Source organism: Platalea leucorodia (assembly GCF_965183815.1).
Source record: "Platalea leucorodia genome assembly, contig: HAP1_HAP1_SCAFFOLD_24, whole genome shotgun sequence".
In the NCBI taxonomy this organism is placed as follows: domain Eukaryota; kingdom Metazoa; phylum Chordata; class Aves; order Pelecaniformes; family Threskiornithidae; genus Platalea; species Platalea leucorodia.
In genome coordinates this window covers 2,191,952-2,199,961 of record NW_028121458.1, presented here as the reverse complement: position 1 = coordinate 2,199,961, position 8,010 = coordinate 2,191,952, and the positions used below count along the sequence as shown (strand labels likewise).

General features: G+C 54.5%; 1 pseudogene across 1 annotated transcript; it reads right to left on the bottom strand.

Moving 5' to 3' along the window:
- Positions 1–636: 636 nt before the first annotated feature.
- On the bottom strand, positions 637–6,916 carry LOC309603230 (olfactory receptor 14A16-like; annotated as a pseudogene). Its single transcript has 2 exons — positions 6,804–6,916; positions 637–1,595 (listed from the first exon to the last, which is right to left on the bottom strand). The product of its transcript is annotated as an olfactory receptor 14A16-like (transcript).
- Positions 6,917–8,010: the final 1,094 nt, after the last annotated feature.

Here is an 8,010-nt window from a genome sequence, read left to right as displayed (position 1 = left end):
CCAGAAATCCTTGTTCATGGATAAGATGATTTAGTGCTTTACTTTTTGGGACTTCAGCATTGAGTGTGTTTCACCTTCTGAGCCTCCATTCATTGCAACCCCAGGGCACGTGGTGAGTCCCCATCCTCTCCTCTCCTCACCCCTCCAAATTCATTTCCAGGGAGTCTGGTATATGCCATCACTCCTGTCATACATGAAGAAACCTGAGGAGATAATGGGGAGATCATGGACCATCTCCTCTGCCACTGGACACCAAGACAGCTCTTAAATCAAGACCACTTTATTCAGTGGAACTGAAGAGTACCATGAGCTTAACTCTGAAAACATTGAGAACACAAGGAGAACAGACTCTTGAAAACACCAATTCCTTGGATATTTTCCTGGAAATACCTTTGGAGGAGGAGCCCAGCCTTCAGGCACTGGACCTGGGAGATTCTGTTTTATTGAAGAGCTGCTATTAGGCATACCACATATCACACAGTGTTGTGCAAGAGTCAGAGACAACAGGATGAAACCTCATGACAAGTAGTAGAAGCCCAGCAAATAATCTATGAGCAGGATTATCACAAGTGAATAAAGCAGACGTGGGGCCTAAGATGCTAAACTCTGGGAAATGTGATGAGAAGGGAAGGCAGGTTATTGTCGATGAAACAGTGTCCGTTGACCCACTTTCCATAGGGCATCCTTGAGCTCCTTGTTCCTCATGCTATAGATGAGTGGGTTCACCACTGGAGGCACCACAGTGTACAGCTCTGCCACCACTAGGTCCAGAGACGGGGAGGAGATGGAGGGGGGCTTACAGGTAGGCAAAAAACGAGGTGCTGATAAACAGGGAGACCACGGCCAGGTGAGGGAGGCACATGGAAAAGGCTTTGTGCCGTCCCTGCTCAGAGGGGATCCTCAGCACGGCCCTGAAGATCTGCACATAGGACACCACAAGGAAAACAAAACATCCAAAGACTACACAGGCACTAACCAGAAGAAGTCCCACTTCCCTGAGGTAGGCATGTGAGCAGGAGAGCTTGAGGATCTGGGGGATTTCACAGAAGAACTGGTCCAGGACATTGCCTTGGCAGAGGGGGAGGGAAAATGTATTGGCAGTGTGCAAGAGAGCATTGAGAAACCCAGTGCCCCAGGCAGCTGCTGCCATGTGGACACAAGCTCTGCTGCCCAGCAGGGTCCCGTAGTGCAGGGGTTTGCAGATGGCCATGTAGCGGTCGTAGGCCATGACAGTGAGAAGACAATACTCTGTTGAGATCAACAGGAGAAAGAAAAAGACTTGTGCAGCACATCCCAAGTAGGAGATGGCCCTGGTGTCCCACAGGGCATTGGCCATGGCTGTGGGGACAGTGGTGGAGATGGAGGCCAGGTCGAGGAGGGAGAGGTTGAGGAGGAAGAAGTACATGGGGGTGTGGAGGTGGTGGTCACAGGTGACGGCAGTGATGATGAGGCCGTTGCCCAGGAGGGCAGCCAGGTAGATGGCCAGGAAGAGGCAGAAGTGCAAGAGCTGCAGCTCCCGCGTGTCTGCGAATGCCAGGAGGAGGAACTCATTCGTGTAGCTGCCATTGGACATCTGCTGCTTCTGGGCATGGAAACTGCCAAAGGAGATAAAAGAGAAAAATTCAGAGAAGCTTCTTGGAGAGAAATTTCATTCATTCATTGTGCAATACCTAAGGGTGCTTTTCTTTCCTGGGGGACTCTAACACAGCTCAAAGGCTTCAGCTGTGGTTTGTGCTGGCTGAGTGTGCTGTGCAGAGCCGTGCCCTCTCCCCAGGGGCTCCTGAAGGGTCAGCCCTGCTTTCCAGCAATGACCCATGGAGGCAGCAACAGCCCAGGGTGTTTGGAGGGAGGCTTCCTGGGGAGGAGTTCCCTGTGCTGCACTAGAGCGGAGGGCAAAAAGCCCAGAAGGACGCTTTCTTCCCCAGAGGAAGGTGGGAGATGAGGTGCAGCAAATGGGTCCCGTTACACTGTGTTTTAGTATTCAGACAGCTCCATCTACTTGGGAAATGTTCTTAGGAGGGGTCACATTCCCCTGTTGCCCCATTGCTCTCAGTGCAAACCTCCGCCAGTGCTCCCATGCAGGAGGGCTGCTCTGTCCATCAGCCTGGTGCCCAGCTGCTCTGCGCTTGCACCGTTCTCAGCTGGAGGAGGACTGCACCCAGAGGTTGCTCTGCAAAAGGCACTGGCCTGTCCTGGGAGCAGAGGGGTGCTGTGCCAGGTGCAGAGTTCAAAACACCTCTCCTTTCCAGCACAGCTCTGCAGAGTGTGAGGAAGAGGACAGGGCAAGGATGCTGATTGGCATGGGCAGATCGGGTGCTCTCAGACATCTCCAAGGTCCTACAGGAGAGCTGTGCCCTTCTGGAGGGATGCTGACAGCCCTGCAGGACTCCCTGTCCAGCAGAATCCGGTGTCTTAAGGTGCTGTCTGCTAGGGGAAGCAGTGTCTCATTGCCCAAGCACTGAGTGCAGTGTCTGGAGCCTGGCAAATGAAGAGAGGGCTTGGGCACCTTGGTCCCATGGAAACACCTCCAGGGCAGCGCCCTCCAGGTCAGGGCCAGAGCAGTCACTCCACACCCCCGCCCCTTGCCCCACACCACCACCGTTCCTGCCAGGGACCCCACGAGCAGGAAGAAGAGCAGCACAAGCAGGTGGAGGACCAAAGCAGAACTCTGTGACTCTCCTCCTAAGGGAAGCAAGGAGAGGAGAGGCGGCCGGGCACTCAGGAAAGCCTTCTCCTTACCCAGCAGAGCACAGCACCTGCCAGTTAGCAAAAGCCCAGGGCAGTCGCTCGCAGCCCCTTTGCCCTGCAGAGGGAAGCGGCCACGTGTCAGGAGAGATGCCCCTCTGCTGTGCCAGAGCTCTGGCTGCACAGGAGGCAACTCCTGCCCGGGACCACACAGCCTTGAGGGCAGTGGCTGTGCTGGGTGGGAGACGAGAGCAGGGGTCTTGCGCAGAGGCAGGTGTCTGCATTGGAGGGGATGGCAGGGAGCTTCCCAACTTCTCCCTCCCATGCCATTTGGGGTTGGAGGTTCCTAGAGCTCTCTGCCCATGTCTCTGCTGCCTGGAGCTATCCCTGCCGGGAACTGTTGCTCTGCCCTCCAGTTTTTCCCTGTCAGGGATCACAGAGCCCATCACCCACTCCTGTCTGCTCAGCTCTGACCTGAAGAAACCTCCCAGCTCCAGGCACTCTCTAGAGGTACTCCCCGCTTGCAGGCAGGAAGGAGCAGGTCAGAGAAACCCTGCTGAGGACAGCAAAGGTGGTGCTGGTGCTCTCTGGAGGGAGAGGAGTGGATGCAAGCAGTTGCCTTGCCTCCTACCAGACCTCCTGATCTCTCAGGGTGGCACCTCAGGACTCTCAGGCTCCCTCTCCAAACGCAGCAGCGCCTTTTCCCCTTTTCCTGAAACAGCAGGAAACTGAAAGCACAGCCTCAGGAAAGCTCTTTAGCTGTAAGGGATCCCCTGCCTTGCTCTTCCTCTGCAAAAGCCCCCTCTGAAATGCCCTGGGCAGCTCTGGCTGCACACCCTGCCTTCACCCCTTCCCCCTGGTCTAACATGAGCCCCTGGGCTGGGAGGCCTCCTGACAGACCCTGCAGGCTGGAGCCTATGAACGCTTTCGGAGACCCTTCCCGCAAGGGCAGCTGCATTGCCCTGCACCAAGAGACTTACCGTGGCAAGGGCTGCAAAGGTTTCTTCCCTTGCAGCTCTCCTCTCTCCTCCCACTCCAGGCTGCCTTTAATCGCGCTCTGCCCTACTCCTTTGCCCAGAGCCCTGCTGCACTTGGCAGAGGAGTTGCTCCTTGGCAGAGCTGTCTCTCTGCCCTGCTGCCTGCTTACCAGGAGCTCCCTCCACGCCAGGAGCCTGTCTCAGCCCCGGAGGAGGGGACCTGCCCAAGACGTCACTGTCTCTGCCCCCCACCCCACTGGGCGCTCCCTCCAGGTGTCCCTGGGGCTCTCCAGGAACCTGCTTGGGAAGAGACTGAAGGAATCACCGCTGTTGCCTGTCTCACCTCTGCAGAGACGTTTCTTTGCAGCAGTGGCCTTGCTGCTCTCCAAGACACAGTTAGGTCTGCGAATCCCCCTTCCTTGGCCCATCATGAGACAGGACACCTGGAGACTGCCAGGGAGGCATCTCCTTTAGCCATGCTGAGGGAAGGCAATGAGCTGAGTCAGTGGAGGCATCTCATGCTGGATTTGTAGTGCTGGGGCTGGAAGGGACCTCAGCTCCCTCCCACGCCTGCCACAAACCCCCAGGAGGTGGGATCCCCTTGCTTCAGTCATGGCGTCTGTTAACATTAGGCGCCTGTACTCGTTTTCTATGGTCCCATGATCAGAGATGGAGACCAGGAGTTGACACACAAACACTTAGCGACTTTTGAGGTTCCAGATGTAGTAAGGCTCCTTAGCCTCACTTTGGTTGAGGCGTGTGTCCCTTAGCATGTCGTCTTGCATCCCAAGGTATAACAGAGTGTTCTGCATGGTTCAATAAGTTTACAGGTGAAGAAATGTTTGGCTGGTGTGGCTTGGAGGCACATGGTGAATTGCAAACTAAGCAAAGAGGAAAATAAACAAAATACAAAAAAATAAAGCAAAAGGTATGTATCATTGCACTTTACAGATTTTAAATTTCTTTATGCCCTCCTCATCCCTCTAGATTTCTTTCAAAATATTTGTCCTGTGGTGAGGCAGGAGGGATAGATTGGTTTGCGTTTGGGTTTGTCCTGGACCAGTTCTTCTTGAAGCCCCCCAGATCCTCAAGCTCTCCTGCTTACATGCCTACCTCAGGGAAGTGGGGCTTGTCACGATTAGTGCCATTTATGCCATTTGATGCTTTGTTTTCCTTGTGGTGTCCTATGTGCAGATCTTCAGGGCCGTGCTGAGGATCCCCTCTGAGCAGGGACGGCACAAAGCCTTTTCCATGTGCCTCCCTCACCTGGCCATGGTCTCCCTGTTTCTCAGCACTGCCATGTTGCCTACCTAAAGCCCCCCTCCATTTCCTGCACAGCTCTGGATCTGGTGATAGCTGTTGTTGACTTGATCGTACCTTCAACACTGAACCCCCTCATCTACAGCCTGAGGAACCAGGAGCTCAAGGATGCCCTGCAGAAACTGACTGGACGTTTTTCAGCAGCCATACACTGCCTACCTTTTTCTGCAAATGACTCCCACTGTATGTCATGACAGGCCAAGCATCTTTCCTTCTTTATATTTTTTTTTGCCCACTTCTGATGATGTTATTTTTAAAGAAATATCATTATTCATCCTCCTTTTACTTAAGTATCCACCCATCTTTTATGACCCAGAGACTATGTAAATGGGGAGCCAATCTCTTATTGTATTTAAGGAAAATAAATGAACCTGCAGCAAATTCTTTTTCTAAGATTCATACTCAGCATAGCAGAAATGAGTGGGAAATGAAACCACCTTTCTGGCTGTAGCAGCCCGGGGCAGGCTGCTCTGTCCCTGGAGCAGCCGGAGCTCTCGAGGACCACAAGGGCCAAGGATCCTGTGCTGGCCTGGGGAGATGGGATGACCTTTCAGGGTCTCCTGGAGAGGAGACCAGGGGGCAAAGGGTACCAGTGACCTCCTTTTCCTTGTGCCACTGATACTCCCCACTTGTGGGGCTGACCTCCCTCTGCCCTTCAGGAGCGGCTGTGCCCTTCAGAGGGGCTGAGGTTGTGGGCTGAGTGCCCAGAGCCCTGCAGCACCCTGTGGTGGGCACTGCCGTGGGGCCAGCGCAGGCTGGGCTGAGCTGGAGAGAGGGCAGGAGAGGGGGAGAGAGGGCAGGGCAAGGAGGAGAGCTTGGGAGGAGCTGGGCTGGGCTGGCAAGTGCCCCGGAGAGAAAATCATCAGTGTAGAGCTTGTACTGTATGACCACGCAGGGTGAGGACTAACACCAGGGAGGGTTGTGGTGCAGAGGCAGGGCTCGTGGACGGGAGCTGAGACATGGAGGCGCAGGAGAGAGGAGGAGGTCGCTCTGTGCCCTTGGTGGCATGGACAGACCGGGAAGGTGGCCCAGGGCATTTGTCAGCCCCTGGCCTCTCTCATCTCCCATTTCCAACACTGACAGCTCACCCCAGGTTTATGGGTGAGTCTCGCTGCGAGGCCTCCTTCATCCTTGACACTCTTGTGGATTTGGCCAACAGAAACATCCTGGAGTTTTGCAAGGCAAAGGGGCAAGGTCTGCCCTGGGGGCAGAATAACCTCGTGCATCAGGACAGGCTGTGACGTGACCAGCTGAGGAGTGTCCTGAGGAGAAGTGCCAGAGGAGTGCCTGTATTGGTTTTGCGTGGCAAGGTTTTGGTAGCGGGTGGGGCTACAGGGTTGGCTTCTGTGAGAAGATGCCAGAAGCTTCCCCCACGTCCGACAGAGCCAGTGCCAGCCCACTCCAAGATGGACCCGCCACTGGCCAAAGCTGAGCAAATCAACGATGGTGGTAGTGCCTCTGTGATAACATATTTAAGAAGGGGGAAAATACTGCTGCACAACACCAGTATCCCTGACCTGTTTTTCCCTGATTGCAAGTAAGAGATCCAGGTAAGCATCACCTATGTTGGCCATCAGGCAGCTGGGCTAAGAAGCTGGCCCCAAGAACCCACAGAAACCTCTGGGTCTGTTTGCAGCCTGCACTGTCCCCTTCCCATCAGTATCAGGGTGATTGAAGCCCCCAAGGGTGATGTGGGGTCATTGAACTGGAATTGCTTGAACAAGACTTTGTCCTCTTCCTCACCCGATTCCAGGTATTTAGCTCCTACCATGATATCTCCCTAATGGGCCTGTCCTCTGACCCTCACCCAAAAGGCTTTACCCAATCTGATTGCCATCCCATAGAGGACCTCCATACATCCAGGCAGCTCCTACGCAGAGGGCATCCCCCTCCTGATCTTCCCCAGTTATCTCTTCTGAAGAGTCTGTATCCATCCATCGCAGCACCTCAAGCTTTCTGACCTGTCCCACCACACCTCAGCAGGTATTTACATCAATGTCACAGCTCTGTGACAGCACACAGGGCTCCATCCCCTCCTGTCTGTGCCCCAGGCTGAGGCCATTGGTGTCCATTTGGGTGCAGCCCCTCATCTTGGTGCCACCAGGGCCAACCTCAGACTTGTCACAGCTCTTGCACCCAAGATCCTGTGCAAGCCAAGGCTTTGCTTCAGAGCAGAGACGTGCTGGCGTGGATGGCAGATGGCAATGTGAGGCTGAAATGAGGGGCCCACAAGGTGAGCAAACCCTGTGCTTCCCAATGCCAGAGAGAAACAGGTTTGGACTGGGCGGCCCTGGCAGGAGAGGGCTTTGCTGTCTGCAATGTCACTGCAGCCCAGAGAGGCTGTGGTGGAGGTGAAGCTGATCTCCAAGAAGAACAGGTTGCTGCTGAAAATATCCTTGACTATGGACATTGTGTGATCCAGGCACACTGTGAAAATCATTCACCTGTGTCTCTATTGTATCATCAAGGAGGTGAATAAAGGATGGGGGTAAGAAGAATCAGCAGCATTTGAAAGTGTTGGCATATGAGAGTTGTGATGTGCCTCGTATTCGTGCACTGCCTGCATCTCCTGGACAGACATGGGACAGACCTTGTCTCCCTGCAGCGGTGGCATTCAGTCACGTGCTCATACACCCCAAATCTATCTGAGATGCCCTGGGGTGTCTGTTATGTACCAGCCTGGGATGGGGACAGCTGTCTTGTGGGTCCTGCACTGCCCAGCCAGCTGGACGCTCCGGTTGTGCTGGGCAGCTTTGGCATCTGAGGTAGGACTACAGGCCTGCATTTGGCCATTAAGCTGAGCGGCTGCCCTGGACTAGCTTAGGCAATGTAGGGAAGTCCATGGGAAACCTTTGGTTACACTTAGTGGAGATACAGCTGATGGAGAAGAGACAGACAGACTGAGCTCCCCTGTGGCACGTGACTCCGTCTGGTCAGATGAACACCTCTGTCAGCTGCCCTAAGCATACCGAGGAGGGACAGCTTGGGTTGTCCTGTCATCGTTTTCTACCAGTTCAGTTGGCCAAAG